Raw genomic sequence first — 26,134 nt, 5'->3', positions numbered from 1 at the left:
AAAATAAAAACGCAATAGAAAACTGTTAGGATAAAAAAATGCAAAAAACCTTCTACGGACATGACAAAAAAAAAATGCAACAGAGATCTACTAAAAAAAAAACTTTTAGGACAAAAAGCATTGAAAAACTTCTATGAATGCAACAAAAAATAAAAACATAACAGAGATCTGCAAAACAAAAAACTGTTAAGATAAAAAATGCAGAAAAACTTCTGTGAATGCAATTGAAAATAAAAACACAATAGAAATCTGCAAAATAGAAAATTGATAGGATAAAAAACACAGAAAAACTCTTCCATGCATGATAGAAAATCAAAACACAAAATAAATCTATAAAATGAAAAATGGTTAGGATTAAAAATGCAAATAACCTTTTATAGATGAGACAGAAAATAAAAATGCAACAAAAACCTATAAAACAAAAAAATGTTAGGATAAAAAATGCAGAAAACGTTCTGCGAATGTGATAGAAAATCAAAATGCAATAGAAATCTGTAAACAAAAAAAAAAATTAGAATTAAAAACACAAAAAACCTTATGTGGATGAGACAAAAAATAAAAACGCAACATGAATCTGTAAAACAAAAAACTGTTAGGATTAAAAATGCAGAAAAGCTTTTGTGGACGCGAGAGAAAATAAAAATGCAATAGAAATCTACAAAAAGAAAACTTGTAAGATAAAAAAATGCAGTAAACCTTCGGGTATGTGCACAAAGATGGTGGTCAGAAAAGTTGACACCACCTAAAAAAAAAATGAAAAAACAAGCAGCATGTACGCGGTTCTAAAATTTGAATTCACTGCGTCTGCGCTTAGGTTTGTTGTTCCCGAGCCTAAAGAAGGCAGTGCGCATGTGTTGCTTTTAGGAAAATGAGCCCGTACATACTAGTTATAGGAAAATGAGTGCCTACGCGCTAATAATCCCAAGAGAACCACATATGCGGTGCCTATCAAAAAAAGTTAAAAAAAAAACGATCTTATTTTCTCATGAATAGCATGTTTTTACTTTGTTTTTTTAAAATTTTTGTCTAGGTTAGTTTTTGTTTATTTTTGTCTTTCTTTCCCATTTGTTCAATTTGTTTTACATTTTAAATTTAATTTCATTAATTTTGGTTAGGTTTTTTCATTTTTTGTTTCAAAAACCATATTCTTCTAATCCACAACAAGAACAACCAAATGCACCTCTTGAAAACCCATAAGATCCAACCCCAATTCCTCCTTTTGACCACACACCTGAAACACAAGAGCAATTAATTAATCAGTTAGGACAAAATACGTTTAAAATCAATAGACTGATTGTTAAATTGAAAACATTCGAACTTGAGCATCATCAATCCCTCGCCACTAGCCTAGAAACATTAGCTAGTGGTGTCATAGTTGTTTCCACGTAAATTACAAAATGGGAAAGCTTTAGGGATAGGTGTTGTCAATTCTATGTCGATGGGCTATCATACGAGTAAAAAATAAAAATATTAGTAAACAACAAATATGTGCTCTTTTCAATGATCCCAAAACTGGTCCATCATTACCTCTTAATGCAAAGATGTTTCCCATACATTGGTGTACCAATGTGTAGATGAAGAATCTTTTTTGGCAGAGGTGGTGGATGGTCTTTGATGATCCACCTTGTAATAATTATGAGGTGCCATTATATTTTTTGAGAAAAGTATATTGTGAGAGTGTGCTCTATGTGCACCCAAACTATTTTGACATGACAGAGTTCCATGGTAGAGGTGGTGGCTCTGCCTAAGATAGACCTAGAGCCCGTAGGCGATTACTGGTGGAGAGTCGCCACCCCATAGCTCCAAATGCAAGGTGCATTAGGCTATCCTAGTAGAGCTGAAAGAGTCGATGGAGCTATAGACTCTTTAGGTGACCACAACATTGACTGGTGTCATCATTCAGCATGGGATGTTGTTAGCACACCCTATTGTATTAGATGATGAGCCATTAGGTGGTGACAAAGATCACATCCAATATATGTGTGTCAGTTGCTCAGGGATATGCTCATGGATAGATGATGCAACCAGTATAGATGGATCCTCATCTCATCTATGCATGATTTGTGGGAATAGATGTCAAGCCTGCACAATTGACAATTTTGCACTGAAAGATGAGTTGATGGACATGGTGTTTTCTAATGAGTAACCGACATAGGTGTGTTGATTTGAATTCATAGAATTTTATTTATCAACCACTTTAAATTTGTAATTACATAAATGGATTTTCACTTATACATCTATTTAAATTAAGACAAATAATATGCATTTCAGGATGCAGCAGCGATATCCCATACTCCTCCCCTAGTTACTATAGCTACAACTTTGATGCCTGAGATATAAATTTTGTAACATGTTAAAATAGAATAGTACACTTTGAATTCAAAAAAGTAAAATATATACTAACTATCTTTAATTCTTGGTCCAATTTTTGGTTTGTAGGTGTTGACAGGGGACCAAATGTCCTAGATTGATGACATCGCTCTCAGTAATTGATTTTGGCCTATAAGGCTATACGGTATCATAATTTGTACAACCCTTTTTATGTATTGTTTTGATGGAATATGCAAGTCATTTCATTTTAGATTTTTAAAATTATGTTTAATTTATTATCTGTACTAATATCTCATATTAATTTTGTTTTTTTAGGGCACCCCCTTCGCGTTTAGGGCTCATCCTAAGAAAAATAATTTCTCGAAGATGCCAAAATATGGGAAGAAGGTAATTGAACACATTTTTAGTTGAACAATTATTTTAAAATGTTGAAATAATTATTAGTTGATTTTTTTAGATTGATTAGTGTTTTTTTGTCTATTTTAGATGTACAACGGTCGTTGAGCTATATGAATTTGTTGAATGCACCTGATTCTCCCATGGATCAAGAGAGGTTGGAGGTATGTATCTCTACTTTATTTTCTTGATTTCATGATTATATGCATGCTTACATGTGAACTTGTGATATATTATAATCATAGTTTTTTCATACAGGAAATATCCATGCCTATTTCATCAATGGCGAACCCTCCTCTGTGCACTAGAGAAGCATCTCAGGATCCGATACACTTTTGTTTGATATGTAAAATTAATTGTTTTTAACCTAAAATAATTATCATTATATTAATTTTATTTAATCTTTAAACATTTTTTGTATAGGTAATAGCGATAACTTCTCCATCGATTGTGAGTCATCCTCAGTCCATTGGAGAAGCATCTCAGGCATAGGTACATCATTGTTTTCTATATTATAGCTTTTAAGTGTTTTTGATATATTTATGTTCATACATTAAATCTATAATAGACCCCTTCACGATATGGCCATAACGTGGATCCATTTAAGTATGTCTTCAAGAAAAATCCTAAGAGTGACAAGGAGAGGAGAGCAAAGACATTAGCTCCTAGATCAGCCGTTGAGGTAATCTACATTTCAATTGTAAAGGAATTATAGTTAAATACATAGTTATGTTGTTAATTTTACACGTCCAGGTGGGCAATTTTACACTAGGCATGCCTCTGTCGTGCATCCCAAAGCATCAAAATGTCAAGAGTCATACCATACCGGTGCGATCTCTCAAGTGCCTTGAGTCCAATAAATTATCAAAATTTGATGGACTATTTCTTCAAATCTAGGACACATATGGTGGATCCATTTGAGCCCATAGGGTTATGTGACACTCCTCTACAATAGCCTATCTCAGTTTCTGACAACTCAAAGCCATTTTCAATTGGTAGTATTTTTTTGCTTGCTCCAAAAATCATCAGTTGTATGCAATGCAAAGTTGCAAGATTGACTAGAATTGATTCGGTTCATCGTGTGCAAAAATCAACATTGCGAGTGTGTCTGGGTGGGAAATTTTATGCTAGGCATTCCCATGTCATGCATCCCAAAGTGCTAGAATGTCAAGAGTCATACCATATTGGGGCAATCTCTCAAGTGCCCTGAGTCTAAAAAAATGTCAAAATTTGACAGACTATTTCTTCAAATCTAGGACATATATGGTCAATCTTTTTGAACCCATGGGGTCAAGTGAGACTCCTTTATAATGGCCTATCTTAGTTTTTGATGAATCAGAGCCATTTTCAATTGGTAACATTTTTTCACCTGCTGCAAAAACTGTCAGTTGCATGCAATGCAAAGTTGCAAGATTAGCTAGAATTGATTCGATTTGTTGTGTACACAAACCAACATCACAAGAACATGCGAGTGGGTATTTTTATCCTAGGAATGCCCCTGTTGTGCATCCCAAAGTAGCAGAATGTCTAAAGTCATACCGTACTGGGACAATCTCTCAAGTGTCATAAGTCCAAAAAATTGTCAAAATTTGACGGACTATTTTCTCAAATATAAGACACATATGGTCGATACGTTTGAATCTGTGGGGTCATGTGAGGCTCCTTTACAATGGCCTATCTTGGTTTTTTATGACTCAGAGTCATTTTCAATTGGTAGCATTTTTTAGCCTATTGCAAAAACTGTCAATTGCATGCAATGCAAAGTTGCAAGATTGGCTAGAATTGATTTGGTTCATCATGTGCATAAATAGATATTAAAAGCACATTTGGGTGGGTAGTTTTACACTAGGAATTCCCTTGTCGTGCATCCCAAAGCATCAAAATGTCGAGAGTCATATCGTACTGGAGTGATCTCTCAAGTGTCATGAGTCCAAAAAATTGTCAAAATTTGACGGAGTGTTTCCTCAAATCTAGAACACATATGGTCAATTCATTTGAGCTCGTGGGGTCACGTGAGGCTCCTCTACAATGGCCTATCTCATTTTTTTATAACTTAGAGCTATTTTCAATTGGTCAAATTTTTTCGCCTGCTGCAAAAACCATCAATTGCATGCAATGCAAAGTTGCAAGATTGGCTAGAATTGATTCAGTCCATTGTGTACACAAACCAATGTTATGTATATATATATATATATATATATATATATATATATATATATATATATATATAGATATATATATATATATATATATATATGTATGTATGTATGTATATATATTCACCCATCTTCTGAGCTTTCTAACCATATAATTTTTTTTCAATTTGAACAACAACATATTATTATTGAATTTCTTTTATCAGTGTCTCCATAGTTCTCATAGACATAGGTGCACCATTTTTTAAAAAACTTTTGATATACTTATCCAAATTTAAAAAAATTTATATATTATTGTAGTGCACTTGATTCTTTACAATTTAAAAAAAAAAATGTATTTTTGATTTGTTTAGTGCAACTTATGCTTCGCTCATGAACAAGTACCTAATTTTCAGGATGTGCTCGATTGGAAAAATCATAAAAAATAATACTCAACAAAAAATTACAAAAAAGTACACATCTTCTAGTGCTAACTCTTAATTATATTTTTGCCAAAGGATTTGTCAAAATATTAAATCTAACTATGACTTTTTGATTGCACACGTCAAACACTATGTTATATTTTTCAAAAAAAACTATGGATTAATATTTTATGCGTGAAGGATTTGACCCTCTTAATCTTCTCCAATTTTCAAAAAGTTTAGTATTTTTGAAATTAGATTCAGAGTACTATAATATTTGTTGTTTGATTATCTTCATATCTTGAGTGGATGACTTTCAAATTTTGCCTCCAAGTTTAGGTTCACTTGATTTCAAAAAAAAAGAAAAAAAGAAAAAAAGTTTCCACTTATACCCCCCTTTTTTACCACCATCTTTGTGCACTTACCCCTTCTACAAATGCGACAAAAAATTAAAAATGCAACAAATATCTGTAAAACCAAAAATTGTTAGGACCAAAGCATAAAAAACCTTCTATGGATGTGATAGAAAAAAAAAACGCAATGGAAATCTTCAAAACAAAAAACTATTAAGATAAAAAAATGCAAAAAACCTTCTGCAAATGTGACAAAAAATAAAAAATGCAACAAAGATCTATAAAACAAAAAACTATTAGGACCAAAATTGTAGAAAACATTTTGTGGATGTGACAGGAAATAAAAATGCAACAGAGATCTGCAAAACTAAAAACTATTAGGATAAAAAATGCAGAAAACCTTCTAAGAATGTGATAGAAAATAAAAATGTATCAGAGATCTATAAAGAAGAAAACTGTTAAGATCAAGAATACATAACACCTTTTGCAAACATGAAAAAAAATAAAAACACAACAAAAACTGTTAGGATTAAAAAATTTAGAAAACCTTTTGTAGATGCAATAAAAAATAAAAACACAATAGATTTCTGCTAAACAAAAACCTATTAGGACCAAAAGCATTGAAAACCTTCTGTGAATGCGACAAAAAATAAAAACACAACAGAGATCTGCAAAACAAAAAATTGTTAGGATAATAAAAAGAGAAAACTTTTTATGAATGCGATAGAAAATTAAAAATACAATAGAGATCTACAAAATAGAAAATTGTTAGGATAAAAAACACAAAAAACCTCCTACATGTGTGACAGAAAATCAAAATGCAAAAGAAATCTATAAAATGAAAAAATGGTTAGCATCAAAAATGCAAAAAGTTTATTATAGATGAGACAAAAAATAAAAAAGCAACAAAAATATATAAAACAAAAAATTGTTAGAATAAAAAATGTAGAAAACATTCAGTGAATGCGATAGAAAATCAAAATGCAACAGAAATTTGCAAAATAAAAAATTGTTAAAATAAAAAACATAAAAAACCTTATGTGGATGTGACAAAAAACAAAAACGTAACATAAATCTGCAAAACAGAAAACTGTTAGGATAAAAACCGCAAAAACTTTTATGGACATGACCGAAAATAAAAACGCAACATAAATTTGTAAAAAGAAAAACTTGTAAGATAAAAAAATGCAGTAAACCTTCTACTAATGTGACAAAAAATAAAAACACAATAGAAATCTACAAAACAAAAAAATGTTAGGATCAAAGTACAAAAAAGCTTCTGCAGATGTGACAAAATAAAAATGCAATAGAAATCTGCAAAACAAAAAACTGTTAGGATCAAAAAAAGAAGAAAACCTTCTATGAATGTGACAAAAAATAAAAAACGCAACAGAGATCAACAAAATAAAAAATTATTAGGCGCAAAAGTGCAGAAAACCTTTTGTGGATTTGACACAAAAAAAAAAAGCAACAAAGATCTGCAAAACCAAAAATTGTTAGGATCAAAAATGTAAAAAACGTCTGCATATGTGATAGAAAATAAGAATGCAACAAAGATCTGCAAAATAGAAAACTGTTAAGATCAAGAGCATATAACACCTTCTGCAGACATGAAAAAAAAATGCACCAAAACATTGTTAGGATAAAAAAAAATGCACAAAACCTTCTACGGATGTGACAAAAAATAAAAATGCAACAGAGATTTTCTAAACAAAAAATTATTATGACCAAAATTATTTTAAACCTTCTGCGAACGCGATAAAAAAATGAAAATGCAACAAAGATCTACAAAACAAAAAATTGTTAGGATAAAAAATGCACAAAACCTTCTGTGAGTGCACTAGAAAATAAAAACACAATAGAGATCTGCAAAATAGAAAATTGTTAAGATAAAAAACATAGAAAAAATCCTTTATGCATGACAAAAAATCAAAATACAAAATAAATCTATAAAATACAAAATTGTTAGGATAAAATATGCAAAAAACCTTTTATAGATGAAACAAAAAATTGCTAGGATAAAAAATGCAGAAAACCTTTTGTGGATGTGACGAAAAATCAAACCGTAACATAAATCTAAAAAATAAAAAACTGTTAGAATAAAAAAACATAGAAAACCTTCAGTGGATGCGATAAAAAATAAAAATGCAACAGAAAACTGCAAAACTAAAAATTGTTAAGATAAACAACGCAAAAAACTATTTGCGGACGCAACAGAAAATAAAAATGCAACAGAAATCTACAAAAAGAAAAACTTGTAGGATAAAAAAATGTAGTAAGCCTTCTGCAAATGCGACAAAAAATAAAAACAGAATAGAGTTCTGCAAAACAAATAATTGTTAAGGCCAAAGCACATTAAACTTTCTGCAGATATGAGAGAACATTAAAACACTTAGGAAACAATAAAGTTAATAACATATTTTTTTTTTTTTTGCAGGTATGGAGGATAAGCATCATTTGGGTTCGTGGGCGGATGTCACTTGGGAGGATCCGCCGCATACCCCGCAGTGGATTTTCACCAAGGGTCGATGGGAGGATGAAGCTTGGCACATTACCAAGGCTGGGTGGAAGGGTCTGTATCGTCTGGTTTCACATTAATTTCTGGGCTTCTTTCATAGATAGGGTTTTTCCTCTCAATGTTAGTTTCCTTCATCGCCTTCCCATCATCTGCACACTCAGGGATTATGGCCTCATCAGTAGTTTATCTTGAGAACAAAAAGATCTCAACTTCATGGTGATATTTGCTCTTCTATTTAGGTTGGACATCCAGGAGCTAGGGTTTCTCTGACAGCTACTTCACATTTAGCAAAGAATACGGTAATATGAAACCCTAAAATTGCTTCTCCAAGGAAGGAAATGGTTGCGAATATGGGAACTAGGGTTTCTATGATGGGCCCTTTACATTCTACGCACTTGAAGAACATGGTAATCTCTAACCCTAAAGTTGTGGAAATGGTAAGTATCGCTTTGGATCCCATTAAATCTCCTTTTGTTTGGATGCCGATACCTTACATTGATTTTGTAGGAAGCCTAGTTGACAAGAAAGTGCATTGCTTGCACTCAAATGCTATGTTGGGGGAAGTTTGGGGGGATCAATTTGGATTGTCTAAGCTTTATATGAAATTGCAAAAATGTTGGAAAAATTTGCATTATTTTTAGTTAGTTTTAGCATCTTCTTTCATTATTATCTTTGATTCACCATTGATTTGTGCTAAGGTTTTGGGCTCAGAGCATCATTGGTTTGGAAATCACCTCTTGTCTGTGTCAAAATGGAAGCCTTTCTTTGTGCTTGCTTGGTCAAAAAAGAAGTTAATTCCATTCTGGTTTGGGTTACCAAAGATCCCCTTTGAATTTATGGATCTTGCTATTTTGCAACAAATTGGGAATTTGTTTGGCTCTTTTATAACTTATCGAATGGATTTTTTGGAGGGGGAGGTTCTGGTAAAAATATATGTTTTGGTTAAAACAGATTGTGTGTATCCTTGTACATGTAATATCAAATCTCAGGAAGGTATCTAGTGTCAGAATATTGAACGGTTGGATAATGAACTTCTTCAATCCCCTCTTATTCTAGATGCACCATTGTTCATGGATTTCAAGAAACATTGTTCTCTGGTTGAGTCCGTTCCCAAGACTTTTTCTTCATTGCATAAGGATCACTTGGGTGTGACTACATTGAATATACCTGAGGCTAACCATGATGTTAGAACATTTCCTAGGATTCATGTTCAGTGAAAAATCTCACATAGTCCCACCATAGGGGATCCCGAGATTTTGTTCATCCTCAGAAATCTATTAACGATTTGGGGTTGCACCAAATTCTATATCAAGATAATGTTTTGCCTTCAAAAACCAAGCCTTCGGATCCTCCTAGGAAGGATATAGGTATTCAACCTAGTCCTAAGGTTCCAAATGTTGTAACTCCATAGGATTCAATTTCTAATCTCTGAAATTCAAAATCTTGTTTCTTCTCCTGCCCATCAAGGGCAAAATATTTGTGATAAGGATGTAAATTTGGATTGTAATATGATGTCGAGACTGGTTGTGCCTGATACAGAATTGGTCGAACAGGTTAATGATTTTTTCATTAAGCATGCCCCTCAGTCTACAGGGGAAGTTGTTGATAGAGTGATTGATTCAATTGATACTAATTTAGGAAAGATTCATTCTTCGCTTCCTATTAATTTAACAGCTAATCCTTTTGAGCTCCTGGCTTCTAAGGATTTAGGGTCTGTTATGACAGATGTCTTAGCTTCTCCAAAATCTAGTAAGCCTTTGCCAATCATTCAAACTTCTTTACTTTTAACTCCACCAGTTAGTTCACCTAGATGAGGTAGACCCCCTAAGAAAGCTCAGACTCAAATAGAAATTGATGCAGGGGTACAAAAAACTGTGTCCCTTTCTCTTGATATGGGTTAGGAGAGAAAGACTCTTTCCCTAGGAAGACCTAAAAAATCTACCTCAAATCCCTTAAAGGGGATAAAGAAAAAGGGGAATCCTTTATTGTCTAGTCCTCTTGTGATTAGATCAGGGGTTGTTAAAAGAAATTTGTAGAGTTGTTTTGGTAATAGTACTAAAGCTTTGGTTATTGAGAAGAGGGGAGCTTCGGCCTACCCTCAAGGATGATGAAGGTTATTTCTTGGAATGTTAGGGGCTTAAATGCCCCTAACAAGAACCACTTGATTAAATCCCAGATGGATTTAATTAAGTGTGATATAATTATGTTGCAAGAGACTAAATTATCTTAGGGTTCTGCTGATGTGCTTTTTTCATCTTTGAAAAGGTGGAATTTTGTATCTCACCCAGCTACTGGAGCTTCTGGAGGCCTAGCACTACTGTGGAATAACTTCAATATAGATGTTCAGTTAGTAACTTTGGTTACAAACTGGATGTTGTTTTTGATTCTTAGCAAGGTTTCTAAGGTTAAGATTTGGTTATTTAATGTTTATGCTCCTTCTATGATTCAAGCTAAATGCAAGTTATGGGGTGACTTAAAAAGGATTTCTTCTCCATTAGGGTAGGGGTCTTTAGTCATATTAGGGGGAGATTTTAATGCAATAATAGATTCTAGTGAAAAGAGAGGAGGCATTCTTCTAGCTAAGAAAACTATGGTTGGTTTTGGGAATTTTATTCTTGACATGGACCTCTTTGATTGTAAGTTTCAAAATGGGGTTTTCACTTGGACAAATATGAGGAGAGATTTTTCTCAAATAGCAGAGAGGTTAGATCATTTCTCTCTCAGAATCTCAGTTACAATCAGATTTTGAGTTTTTTTCCTCTATTTTGCCTTTGTCAGGTTCTGCTCATTTTCCAATCTCATTAACTATCTTGGAGGGTATTCCTAGTTTTAAGTCTACTTTTGAATTTGAACCTATATGGTTCAGGGACCCCTCATTTTTACCCCTTCTAAGGGTATGGTGGGACTCTTCCCCCTATTGTCCAGGGTCTCAAATGTTTCAAATTGTTAAGAAACTTAGTTTTTTGAAGAAAAATATCAGAGAGTGGAATTCTTCACATTTTAAGAATATTTTTCATGAAAAACAAAGAATTCAAGATATGATGGAATGTTTAAACATGCACGTGCTTACTCATGGTATGGCTTCACATGTGTTTGATGAATTAAAATCCTTAAAATCAGAACTAGAGGAAGTATTAGCTAGGGAAGAATCCTATTGGAGACAAAAATCTAGGGAAGTGTGGCTTTCAGATGGGGACAAAAATACTAAGTTTTTTCACTCTTCCACCAAGCTAAAAAGGAGTAGAAATAGGATATCTTGCATAGAGGATCCCAATGGGAAGCTGCTTACTAAATCATAAGACATTTCATTAGAAGCAGTTAATTTCTTTAAATCATTATTGACCTGTGAGGGTTGATGTGGATCGAATGATTTTCTTTCAGATATCCCCCCTATAGTGTCCTTGGAAGATAATAAGATGCCGATGTCTCCTTTCTCTTTGGAAGAGGTTAAATGTGTGATTTTTGATATGAATCCTGACAAGGCTCTGGGGCCTGATGGGTTTACCACTCTATTCTTCCAAAAGTGTTGAGACTTTGTGGGCAAAGATGTCCTTTTGGCTCTTGAAGAGGCTAGGAGAAATAGGTCAATGTTAAAAGAACTCAATACCACTTTGATTGCCCTTATCTTGAAGAAAGAAGTCACTAAGCCCTTTGTTGGATTTCATCCTATTGCTTTATGTAATACTCTATATAAAATATTTACTAAGGAAATTTCCCTTCAATTGGCAAAACTTCTTCCCAAAATCATCTCCTTAGAGCAAGGTGGGTTTGTTCCTGGTAGGGAAACACCTAAGGGAGCCATTGTGGCTCATGTAATGCTGCATTCTATCCATACTTAGAAGGTCCCATCTATAATTTTCAAATGGATATGATGAAGGCCTATGATAGGGTTGAGTGGGAGGCTTTAGCTTGTGTTCTTCTCAAATTAGGTTTCTCTAAGGCTTGGGTCAAATGGATAAAGGTTGTTATTTCCACTACCAGATTTTTGGTTTTAATTAATGGGTCTCCTTGTGGTTTTCTCTCCTCTTCAAGAGGATTGAGGAAGGGGGATCCTCTGTCCCCTTTCCTATTTATCCTTTTAGCAGAGTCTTTTAGCTAGGCAATTAAGGCTGCAAAATCAAAAGGTTTATGGAAGGGGATTGCGATCCATGGGGTTCCTATTCCTATTTCACATTGTTTATTTGCAGATAACACTCTGCTTTTTGGTCAAGCTTTCTTAAGGGAGGCTAATACTATAAATGGGATTATCCAGAAGTATGCAGCTTTTTCTGGCCAAAAAGTCAATATTCAGAAGTCAAAAATATTCTTCCTTGACACATCACAATTAGTTCAGCAGAGATTGCAGACCTTTTGGGGTTTTGATCCTAGTATCCTTCTTTGTAAGTATCTAGGGATACCTTTTTTCATTAAAAAAAATAATCTATCCTTTTGGGAAAAGCTCATTTCAGTCATCTCAAAGAGGATTTTATCCTGGAGCCATAAATGGTTAAGCCTTGTAGGAAAACTTGTACTGATTAAATCTATGTTGAATTCGGTTCCTATTTATCTTATGTCAATAGTAAGCACACCTAAATCGGTGTTAGTAAGTCTACATGACATTCTTAGGTCCTTTCTCTGGATTAGTAATAAAAATGGGAAGAATAAACTACCCTTGGTAGCTTGGGATAAAGTCTGTCTGCCCAACGAACAGGGAGGTACAGGAATTAGAAATTTGTATAAATAGAATCTGGCTCTGGGAGCTAAATTGGTCTGGAAGTTGTATGAGAAATCTGATTCTTTCTGGGCACAAATAATGTTTGCAAAATACTTGAATAATAGACCTAGGGAGTATGTCTTTTAGATATCAAATCTACCTTTAGGTTTGGTTATGTGGAATTTTATTTACAAATGTCAGAATGTTATCTTGCCACATCTTTCTTGGATTGTTCATAATGGGAAAAAGGTTAGATTTTGGGATGAAACGTGTGATAACTCAATGATGAGAAAATAGTACCAAACCGGTACTCAGAGGGGGGGTGAATCAGTACAGACAAAATACAGTCCTACACTAGTTCAACAATAATTACTCCAAATGATTGGCAAACAGTGACACCAGTTTGAAACAGAGTGCAACCAGTAAAACCTAGAACAACTAAAAAAATCATAAACTGGTTACTCACTTAGCTTTCCACTCAACTCAGAACTACACTACCATTTCACCCTTATGTATGAATAGGTAATCTATCATCATATCTTCACAACAGCTAGTTCAACATGTCTTATTGACAGGCATAAAACACAGAACCATCATATGCTTAATAGGTAATAACAAAACATCACAAGGTAAAAGCATCACACATGACACACATTTTTTTCATGTGGAAACCCAATTGGGAAAAACCACGGTGGGGATGAATACCCACAAGCTTGTTGTTGAACTCTTTGGAAGTTCTCTCTATTAGGAGCCTTGTCCTGTTAAAAATAGATACAATAGGTTCTGTTAGGAACCGATCTTGTTAGGGATCACCTGGTTAAGGGATGGCTACAATACCTAGTTAAGGGTTAAACCTTGTTACAGGTTACCTTGTTAGAGGATTTCAAGAACTCAATAGCTAAAGGATTTCCAGAACTCTCTAGCTTTCTAGATCTCAATAAATTTGAGTTACCCTGTTAAGGGATTTATAGCAAGTCAGTTAAGGCTACCCTGTTAGGGGATTTTCCAACTGTTGAGGTGGTTAGAGATCAATAGGTATTTCAATGATCTGGTAACAACACTCAATGCCAATGCTGATCCACTTAAGCTCCTCTTCACCTTCTGCACTTACACTCTATAGGTATCACTTCTCTCTAGTCTGGCAAGAATCACATATCCCTTCTCTTGGATACTCACACAACTTTTGCCAACAACCTTTGAAAGAGTCACACCATCGACCTTATAGAATAACAGACAAGTCAGTAGCATAAACCCTAAACCCTAGACCTGTTAGGTTAAGGAATTCAAACAGTTCAATCCTGGTTGTTGATCATACTGTATTGAATGCAACAGTCTTGATCCAATCTCGAGACATTCTCCATCGTTTGTTTTCCATTGATTTCATGGCGGTTGATAACCCATCACATGTTATCACCATTTATAGACTTCGCATATTCCCGAGGTAGATAGGAACAATCTCCTTTATGCAAGATCCTTCACGCACACAAGGCTGATGTGGCAACATGATCTATTCTTCATTATAATGCTAACTCATCATACAATGTCATCAGTTGAGCCATACAAGCTTGAAACACTTCAATCGGAAACCCTAAAGTTGAGACTACCAACTGGTAGTCATACAATGCTTCCATGTGTCAGTTCCCATAACCATATGTCGGTTCACCTTGAACAAGCACATCGCTTCACTTTGGCACAAATGTCGATTCATAGTGTTATACTGGTTCTCACATATGTCGGTTCATACCTCTTCAACATATTGACATCAATGACAACATACAATGTCATTATGTCCACATACATGTTCACATAATGCAAACAATCTCCCTCTTTGGCATTGATGGCAATATACAAAGATATCTCTCCGCTTCACATTTTCTCCCCCAATTTCTATAGATATCTTCTTCGCTTGACATCTTCTCCCCCTTTGAAAATGATGCCAAAGTGGAGGCACAAGCTTCCCTGTTCCATTATGTTACTCCCCCTGAGGAGTAGCATCCTTCAACACATCAATCCTGAAGAAAGATTTGACTATGCAAAACATGACTGATGTGGAGCATATACCTTTAGTTCACCTCCTGAAGGGGCAGTACCCCTAATTCACCTCTTAAGTGTGTAAATGTAGTCTTTGGCAGAGGCTTGGTGAATTTGTCTGCTAAGTGCTCCTTACTGGACATATGCTCCAATGCAATCTCTTTGTTCTGAACCTTTTCCCTCAAGGAATGATACTTAAGCTCAAAGTGCTTGGTTCTAGAATGTAAAACCAAATTCTTTGAAATATTGATAGCACTTACATGTTATCACAAAATATACTTACCAGTTCAAATATAGGGATTTTGAAGCCTTTCAATACATGCTTCATCCAAATTGTCTAAGTGCAGTTCATGAAAGCTACAACATACTCCGCTTCTGCTGTAGACTGAGAGATACAACTCTGCTTTTTACTCATCCATGAGACCAGTCTACCACCAAGGAAGAATACACCATCGGTTGTGCTCTTCCAGTCATCTACATTACCAGCCCAATCAGCATCTGTGAACACTTTCAAGTTAAAGTCCTTGCTATATGGATACCACAATCCATAGTCAATAGTTCCCTTCAGTTACCTAAGAATCCGTTTGACTGCAACCAAGTGAGATTCTCTTGGACTTTTCTGGAACCTTATAGTAATGTCAATTGCATGTGAAATACCTAGTCTAATATGCACTACATAATGCAATTTACCAATCATTGATCAGTATTCCTTCTCATCAACCAATGTTGAGTCATCCTCTTTGGATAGTTTACAACTGATCACCATTGGTGTACCAATCGGTTTGCTATCTTCTATGCCAAAGGTCTTCAACACCTCTTTAGCATACTTGGACTGAGTGATAAAGATTCCATCCTTCATCTGTTGGATCTGTAGTCCAATGAAGAACTTAACCTTGCCTATGAGTGACATCTCAAACTCTTCCTTCATCTCATCAGCAAACTCATGACTCATCTTGTCATCTCCACTAAAGATAATGTCATCAATAAATACCTCATAGATCAGGATCTAATCTCCTTCAAACTTCAAGTAGATATTACTATCTTCACTTGTTCTCTCAAATCCAATCTTCACAAGATGGGAATGAAGGCGCTCATACCATGCCCTAGGTGCTTGCTTTAGACCATATAAGGCTTTATGTAGCCTACATACTATGTCACTGTCTTCAGATAGGGAAAACCCATCTGGTTGCTCAATATACACCTCCTCTTCAAGTACACCATTTAGGAATGTAGATTTTACATCAATTTGATACACTTTGAAGCCCTTAAAAGCTGCATATGCAAGAAGCATACAAACTCCTTCCAATTTGGCTACAGGAGCAAAGGTTTCTCCATAGTCTTCTCCTTCTTCTTTAGCATATCCTTTGCACACCAATCTGGCTTTGTTCCTAATCACTGTGCCATCCTCATTCAGCTTGTTTCAAAACACCCATTTGGTGCCAATGACATTTTTATGCTCCGATCTGGAGACCAAGGACCATGTACTATTTTTCTCTATCTGGTCAAGTTCCTCTTCCATTGCCTTGATCCAGTCTTCATCTTTATGAGCCTCTTTGAATGATCTAGGCTCAAATTCAGAGATCATACATGAGTTTTCTCTGATCTTTCATCTTGTAAGGATTCCTACATCCTTATCTCCTATGATCTGCTTAGGATCATGATTCAGCTTGACATGTCGAGGAATAGTCTTGACTGGTTCTTCTTGCTTTTCCTCTTCATCCTCATCTTCATCAGTATCAGCATTCACTGGTTCAGGAACATTGTTACTAGTACTTGGTTGACTAACAACCAGTTCCCAGAAGGTTGCAACCGGCTCATTTACAGCTTGCTCACTGTCGGTTTCCTCTGGTTTCTCAAAGGTTTCATTAACTCTCACATTGATACTTTCCATAATTCTCTGAGTCCTATTGTTGAAACGCTTGAGAGCTTTACTCTTGGTGGAATATCCTAGGAATATTCCCTCATCACATTTTGCATCAAATTTGCTTTGGTGTTCACTCCTCTTGATATAACATTTGCTACCAAACATTCTAAAGTAGCTAACCAAAGGTGTCTTACGAATCCAGTACTCATAAGGAGTTTTATCCTTACCTTTCTTGATGAGTACCTGGTTCATTGTGTAGACTCCAGTGCTCACTACTTCTCTCCAAAAGGTGTGAGCTACCTTTCCTTGAATCAACATGATTCTAGCTACTTCAACAATAGTCTGGTTATTCCTCTCTGCTAGGCCATTTTTCTATGGAGTCTGGGGGGCAGACAGTTGCCTCTTGATGCCAAATTCTTCACAATACTTGTTGAATTCACCGGAAGTGAATTCCCCTCTAGAACAACTTCTGAGACACTTGATCCTTTTACCGCTTTCCTTCTCCACTAATGCTCTAAAAGCTGTGAACTTCACAAAGGCTTCAGACTTGTCTTTCAAGAATGTGACCCACATCATTCTTGAGTAGTCATCAGTGAGAATCATGAAGTACCTATCACCCTGCACACTTCTACTTTTCATAGGACCACACAAATCAGTATGCACAAGATCAAGCAAGTTGTCAGTAGTGAAAGATTTACCTTTAAAGATTGAGGAAGACATTTTCCCCAATTGACACTCTCTGCACAAGGTATTATCTAGTTTTCTTAGCATCGGCAACCCTCTAACTGCCTTGATCTTACTAGCCTTCACAATGTTATCAAAGTTTACATGGCAGAGTCTCCTATGCCATATCCAACTATCATCAAACTTATCCATAAGACATGCACTTATATTTGCATTCAGATGAAATAGGTTACCTTTGGTCTGCATGCCGGTGGCCACCAATTCACCATCTTTTCCTTTGATTCTTCAAACTCCATTCTTGAATTCCAGAGTGAGGCCACTGTCATTCAGCTGGACAATACTCAGAAGGTTGTGTCTGAGACCATCAACCCAGTACACATTGTTAGCACTACTCTTTCCATTCAGAGAGATGGACCCTCTGCCTTTGAGCATGCATGGTGCATCATTGTCAAAGTGAACCACACCTCCATCATACTCCTCCAAGGATAGAAACTTTCTCTGGTCACCAGTCATATGGTGAGAATAGCCACTGTCAATGATCCACTCATTGGAATTATCAAACCAGGAGACAAGAGCCTTCTTGTCTGACACATCTTCTTTGACAACAAAAACACAATATCTTCATTTTCTTCATCTTTTGATTCTTCATCTGTGACACCTTCATCAACTGCCACAAAACAATTTCTCTGGTTTCTTCCTTTGAATTTCTTGAACCTTTCTGGTTTTTCCTTGTTATTGCCGTTAGGATAGTTTATAGCAATATGTCCTATCTGGTTACAAGAAAAGAATTTCAAAGGTAGCTTACCTTTGTATTTACTGGTTCCTTTAGGAAGCTTCCTGCAAGGAGAGCTTCAAATGCCATCAGAATCTCCTCATCATCCATTTCTCTTCTTTGTCTAGGTTCACCACTAGTGCTAACTTCTTTTCCTTTTCTAAATAGTATAGTAGAGGCTTTAAAAGCTGATTCAATCTTTTGAACACTGCCATCATAACTATTTGGCTCATACGTTGTCAACTTGGCTATGATGGAGTCCAAGGATACCTTAGTCTTGTCTATTGATCTCAGCTCCTGAATAGCAGCAACCCTTATTGCATAGACTGGCAATAGGGATCTCAGGACTTTGCTTACCATAGTGGAATCTTCTATTTTACCACCCGCACTCTTGATTTCTCCAACAACTGTTTTGATTCTTATTCCATACTGCTGAATGGTCTCACCTTCAACCATCCGCATATCTTCAAACTTCCTTCTCAGGCTTTCTTCCTTAGCCTGTTTTACATGTTCATCACCACCATAGATATTTTCAAGAGCATCCCATACCTCTTTGGGATTTACCTTGTCCTGAACATCAATAAACTCAATGTCAAATAGACTACTAATAAGGGCTTCCATGACTTGCCCATTTTCTTGTATCTCTCTCTTTTGGTCATCAGTAAGAGTACCGATAGGGACAACATAGACATTCTCAACATAACTCTAGTGTTGAGCACCCATGCTTCTGATGAATATCTTCATCGTATCTTTCCATATACCAAAATTTTCCCTGTTAAACTTTGGACCTTCCCTCTTCATCATTTGACTGGGATCTTTACCTCAAGCGGTTAAGCTTACAACACAGAGGACTTGGAGGATGCTTTGATACTAATTGATAACTCAATGATGAGAAAATAGTACCAAATCGGTACTGAGAGGAGGGGGGTGAATTAGTACAGACAAAATACAGTCCTAAACCGGTTCAACAACAATTACTCCAAATGACTGGTAAACAATGACACTGGTTTGAAACAGAGTGCAACAGGTAAAATGTAGAACAACTAAAATAATCATAAACCGGTTACTCACTTAGCTTTCCACTCAACTCAAAACTACACTACCATTTCACCCTTATGTATGAATAGGTAATCTATCATCATATCTTCACAACAACTAGTTCAACATGTCTGATTGACAGCCATAGAACACATAACCATCATATGCTTAACAGGCAATAACAAAGCATCACAAGGTAAAAGCATCACAATGTAAAAGCATCACACATGACACATATTTTTCACGCAGAAACCCAACTGGGAAAAACCATGGTGGGGATGAATACCCACAAGCTTGTTGTTGAACTCTTTGGAAGTCTGCTCTATTAGGAGCCTTGTCGTGTCAAAGATAGATATAATAGGTTCTGTTAGGAACCAATCTTGTTAGGGATCACCCGATTAAGGGATGGCTACAATACCCAGTTAAGGGTTAAACCTTGTTATAGGTTACCTTGTTAGAGTATTTCAAGAACTCAATAGCTAAAGGATTTCTAGAGCTCTCTAGCTTTCTAGATCTCAATAACTTTGATTTACCCTATTAAGGGATTTACAGCAAGCTGGTTAAGGCTACCCTGTTACGGGATTTTCCAACTGTTGAGGTGGTTAGAGATCAACAGGTATTTCAATGATATGGTAACAACATTCAATGCCAATGCGGATCCGCTTAAGCTCCTCTTCACCTTCTGCACTTACACTCTATAGGTATCACTTGTCTCCTCTGGCCTGGCAAGAATCATGTATCCCTTCTCTTGGATACTCACACACAACTTTTGCCAACAACCTCTAAAAGAGTCACAACATCAACCTTATAGGACAATAGACAGGTTGGTAGCATAAACCCTAAACCCTAGACCTGTTAGGTTAAGGAATTCAAATGGTTCAATCCTAACCATTGATCATATTGTATTGAATGCAATAGTCTTGATCCAATCTCAAGACATTCTCCATCATTTATTTTCCATCGATTTCATGGCGGCTGATAACCCATCACACATTATCACCATTTACAGACTTTGCACATTCCCGCGGTAGATGGGAACAATCTCCTTTATGCAAGATCCTTCACGCGCACAAGGCTGACGTGGCAACATGATCTGTTGTTCATTACAATGCTAACTCATCACACAATGTCACCGGTTGAGCCATATAGGCTTGAAGCACTTCAATCGGAAACCTTGAAGTTGAGACTACCAGCTGGTAGTCATAAAATGCTTCCATGTGTCGGTTCCCATTACCATATGCCAGTTCACCTTGAACAAGCACACTGCTTCACTTTGGCACAAATGTCAGTTCACAATGTTATACCGGTTCTCACATATGCTGGTTCATACCTCTTCAACATATTGACATCAATGACAATATACAATGTCATTATGTCCACATACTGGTTCACATATTGCCAAAAATGTGGAATGGTCATACTCCCTTACAAAATATAAGGGATTGGTCCCCTTTGATATCTACCCTTTCTTCTCTTTGGGGGGTATTTGTGGCAGATTACTTCGAGGTAATTCATAATGGTGATCTGAAATTGGCAAAATGGAAGTCCATTGAATTCTTGGATGTTGAGAATGATCTCAAGCTACATTTCGTAAAGGTTTTGGAAGAAAGAAAGATTATCCTATCTGACTATGAAGATGAACTTGTATGGACTAGGAACATCTCGGTCAAATATATGGTTAAGGATGGATATAACTCTATTGTGTCGGCCAACGACTCTTCCTCTTGGCCACATAAGCTTTTTTGGCATTCGGCCTGTCTTCCAAAAGCTAGTGCTTTCGCTTGGTTAGCAGTCCAGGATAGGGTTCTTATAGCCATGCGCTTGGATAGACTTGGTATCACTAATGTGTTTTATTGTGTGTTATACAAAAAAAATTTGGAAACCTCCTCTCATCTCTTCCTTCACTGTGATTTTGCATTTCAATGTTGGCACTGGCTTTTTGACAAATTGAACCTGTCTTTTGTAATAGTGAAAGATCTTATTTCACACTTCAGAGCTTGGCCTCTTCTATTTGCTTCATCCTTCTATGCTTGTCTTTGGATTGCTTCCCCTTCTATATAATATAGAACATTTGGCTAGAAAGGAATAATAGGATCTTTAAAAAGACTAGCTCTTCTCTTGAGGAGGTTTTACTGAAAATTGAATCTTGGATTTCAGAAGTTGTCTTGTCTTATATCTTCAAGAACCTCAAAAATCTCTCTTCTTTTTCACACTGGGATAGTAGGGTGACTAGTGTCTAGAAGCTATTATCTATCTTGCCTTCTCATGGTTCCATTTTGAGAAACAGTAATGCTTTAACCAAAAGACATTTAGCTATTTGGAAGCCCCCTCCTAATGCACATTTTAAATTGAATTTTGATGGTGCTTCTCATGGAAATCCTGGTTTGGCAAGGGTAGGTATGGTGATTTTTTATCATCATGCGAATATTGTCTAGGCTAGATGTCATGCTGTTGGATATAATTCCAATAATTTCATAGAATTTAAGGCCCTGTCACTAGGCTTGGACATGGCTATATCCTTGGGCATCAAGGACCTTGTAATTGAAGGGGATTTGATGGTAAACATCCAATTTGTATGAAGAAGAAATGCAATTGTTGGAAATTACAATATGTTCTGGAGTTAATTTTACAACAGTTGGCTTTCTTTGATTCCTTCTTGATCACTCATTGCTTAAGAGAAATTAATATAATAGCGTATTTTTTGGCAAACTTAGCCATTGACACTAATGCAAACTTGCGGGATATAAGCATGGATGAGATCTTACCTTCCCTTCTGAAACATTTGCATTAAATCTTCTTGGTTTTTCTTAATTATGTTCTCATAAAAAATCTTTTAGTGCCCTTATGCCTTGAGAGGGAAACATGTTTGGGGTTTTTGCACAGGTGGTAAGCATGCTTAGTAGGCAATTCCTAGTTGGCTATTGAGTATGCTTATGATCTATCATAAGCAACAAGGGTGGTACCTGTTATGGTATTAAGGTGGCACCCTGTCAGCAGATTGGTTTCGATATGGGTTATTATGATTTGGTATTTTTGATCTGCTTTGGCCTCGCCCATGTGGTTTAAAGGCTTTATTGTTTTATGAAGTATGAAGGAAATGTGCTTCGTTTGTAATCATTCATGATTTTTTATGAAGCCATTATGATAAGGAGTGTGTAGCTTGTTATGTGGCACTGGCTGGGATATGAAGTACTGGTTTTAGCCGCCACCGTCGTGCGAAGTTCATTATTTATGAGTTATCTTGTATGAGCTTTAATCTTTCTTTAATTGGCTTTACTTATAATTATGAAGTACCATGATTATCTTAGTTCATGTTTTTGGTGGCGACTAGTCTTTAAAAGCCAATTTCATTCTCAATACAACAGTAAATACTTGAATTATTCTTGTTTGAGCTTTGTTTCATATGTTGAGTGCTTTTTTTCTTTCAAGATATAGGGTCATTGTTGAATGCCCAATTGAGAGGATAAATGTGGCTCCCAGTAATAATTCTGAAATGGTTGGGGAAGTGTTCTATTTTCTTACTCCTCAAGTGGATTTTGAGGTTCCCAGGTTGCTGGGATCTCTCTGGTTGCAGTCTGGTCTTTCCTTTTCTAGCTCTGAGATTTTGTCTTGATTTCTTACTATTTGCTATGACATTTTACTTGATAAGGATTTACTCCATCTCTTGGTTCATATGTTTATCTCTCCCTCGATTTGCTCTTGGGAGCTTCTTAGTTCAACATTGGATAATTATCATTTTGAGCTGGGTTATTTTTATTATGGGGTTTTTTTTCCTCACTCTGATCTATTGGATCATGGGAATTGTGGAGTTTTATTGTTCGAGTTGAGAATGGGGTTATTATGTGATAGATTGGGGGATACCTTGCATGCTTTTGAATCTTTGCTAGAATCGGTTCCCTCACAGTTTGTGGATAAAGCCTTAGTGGTGCTTATGGGTTTACACTCTCTGCTCTCTTTTGGTTTTTTGGCCTTAGCTCCTCCACGGTTAGAATCTCCCTTGCAGATCATTCCTCCTTTGATCATGGATAGAGAGCCCCCTATTGAAAGCTCAAGTTCTTGGTTTCAGAATTAACTATGTGTGTAGATATGTTGATTTTTTTTTGATGCAGGGTTTTGATCAGTTGATATATCTTTTTTGCAAGCATGGGAAGTCTTGTGGCTGTGTACCTCCTCTATAGATTACTCCTCATAATTTTTTGGGTCATATGGATAATGATATGTATATCTTTGAAAAGCCATGTAATGGAAGGGTGATCAATATCAAATATGTAATTGGGTTTATGGGGTTTTTTGGATAATGATATGTATATCCTTGAAAGCTATATAATGGGAGGGTGATCAAAATTAGATATGTAATTGGGTATATGGGGTTTTGAATTTACATTTTTTGGGCCACAACCAGAGGTTTTCTTGAGGGTTCTTTCCTGCCAGTATGCCCTCTAAACCCGTTTGTATTTTCAAAATTAAAAATTAATAAAATATAAGTTTAGTGGCTTGCCCACTTTTATAAAAAAAAAACACTTAGGATAAAAAATGTATAAATCTTCTGTTAATTTGACAAAAAATTAAAATGCAATAGAGATCTACAAAACAAAAAACTATTAGGACCAAAAGTGTAGAAAACCTTTTGTGGATGCGATAGAAGATAAAAATGGAACAAAGATCTACAAAACTAAAATCTGTTAGAATAGAAAATACAAAAAACCTTCTGTAGATGTGATAGAAAATAAAAATACAATAGAGATCTGCAAAAAAAAAAACTGTTAAGATCAAGAACACATGACCCCTTTTGTAGACATGAAAAAAAAAAATGCAACAAAAAATTGTTAAGATAAAAAAATGCAAAATACCTTTTGTGAATGCAACAAAAAATCAAAACACAATATAAATTTGCAAAATAAAAAAATTAGAATAAAAAACATAGAAAATCTTCTAAGGTTGCAACAAAAAATAAAAATGCAATAAAAAAATGTTCAGATAAAAATTTGCAAAAAGAAAAACTTGTAATAGAAATTTGCAAAAAGAAAAACTTGTAGGATTAAAAAATGCAGTAAACCTTGTGCGAATGTGACAAAATTTAAAAACACAACAAAGATTAGCAAAACAAAAAATTGTTAGGACCAAAGCATAGAAAACCTTCTACGGATGCAACAGAATATAAAAACAAAATAGAAATTTGCAAAACAAAAATCTGTTAGGATAAAAAATGCAAAAAATCTTCTGTGAATGTGACAAAACAAAAAACAAAAAACAAAGATCTACAAAACAAAAAATATTAGGACCAAAAGTGCAGAAAACCTTTTGTGAATGCAATAGAAAATAAAAATGCAACAAAGATTTGCAAAACCAAAAATTGTTAGGATAAAAAATGCAGAAAATCTTCTACATATTTGATAGAAAATAACAATGCAACAGAGATCTGCAAAAAAAAAAACTATTAGGATCAAGAGCACATAACACCTTCTGCGGACATAGAAAAAAATGCACCAGAAAATTGTTAGGATAAAAAAATGCAGAAAACCTTCTACGAATGTGATAAAAAATAAAAAATGCAACAAAGATCTGCTAAACAAAAAATTGTTACCACCAAAAGCATTGAGAACCTTCTACGAACGTGACAAAAAATAAAAATGCAATAGAGATCTGCAAAACAAAGAATTGTTAGCATTAAAAACACAAAAAATCTTTTGTCAACACAATAGAAAATAAAAATACAATAGAGATCTACGAAATAGAAAATTGTTAGGATAAAAAACACAAAAAACCTCTTGCATGCGCGATAAAAAATCAAAATGCAAAATAAAATCTATAAAATAGAAAAGTTGCTAGGATTAAAAATGCAAAAAGCCTTTTATAGATGCAACAGAAATAAAAATGCAACAAAAATTTATAAAACAAAAAATTGTTAGGATAAAAAATGTAGAAAACTTTTTGTGAATGCAACAGAAAATCAAAATGCAACAAAAATCTATAAAATAAAAAGCTGTTAGAATAAAAATACAGAAAAAATTCAGTGGATGTGATTAAAAAATCAAAACGCAATAGAAATTTACAAAATGGAAAATTGTTAGGATAAAAACCATAAGAAACCTCTTACAGACGCAACAAAAAATAAAAACGCAAAAGAAATCTACAAAAGGAAAACTTGCAGGATAAAAAAATGTAGTAAACCTTTTACAAATGCGACAAAAAATAAAAACAAAACAGAGATCTACAAAACAAAAAATTGTTAGGACCAAAGCACAGAAAACCTTCTGTGGATGCGACATAAAGTTAAAACACAATGGAAATATTCAGAACAAAAAATTGTTACGATAAAAAAATGCAGAAAACCTTATGCGAATGTGACAAAAAAAAATAGAGCTCTACAAAATGAAAAATTATTAGCACCAAAAGTGCAGAAAACCTGTTGTGGATGCGACAGAAAATAAAAAATGCAACAGAGATCTGCAAAACTAAAAAAATGTTAGGATTAAAAATGCTGAAAACCTTCTGCATATTTGATAGAAAATAAAAATGCAATAGAGATTTGCAAAGCAAAAAATGTTAGGATCAAGAACACATAATACCATTTGTAGACATAACAAAAAATAAAAACATAATAGAAAACTGTTAGGATAAAAAAATGCAAAAAACTGTTTATGAACGCGACAAACAATAAAAACGCAACAAAAATCTCCTTAAAAAAAACTATTAGGACAAAAAGCATTGAAAACCTTCTGCGAACGTGACAAAAAATAAAAATGTAATAGCAATCAGCAAAACAAAAAAATGCTAGGATAAAAAATGCAGAAAATGTTTTGTCAATGCAATAGAAAATAAAAAAACAATAGAGATCTGCAAAATAGAAAATTGTTCAGATAAAAAACACAGAAAACCTCCTACATGTGTGATAGA

This window comes from Cryptomeria japonica, chromosome 9 (genome assembly GCF_030272615.1).
Source record: "Cryptomeria japonica chromosome 9, Sugi_1.0, whole genome shotgun sequence".
Taxonomy (NCBI): domain Eukaryota; kingdom Viridiplantae; phylum Streptophyta; class Pinopsida; order Cupressales; family Cupressaceae; genus Cryptomeria; species Cryptomeria japonica.
Note: the sequence above shows the minus strand (reverse complement) of the source record.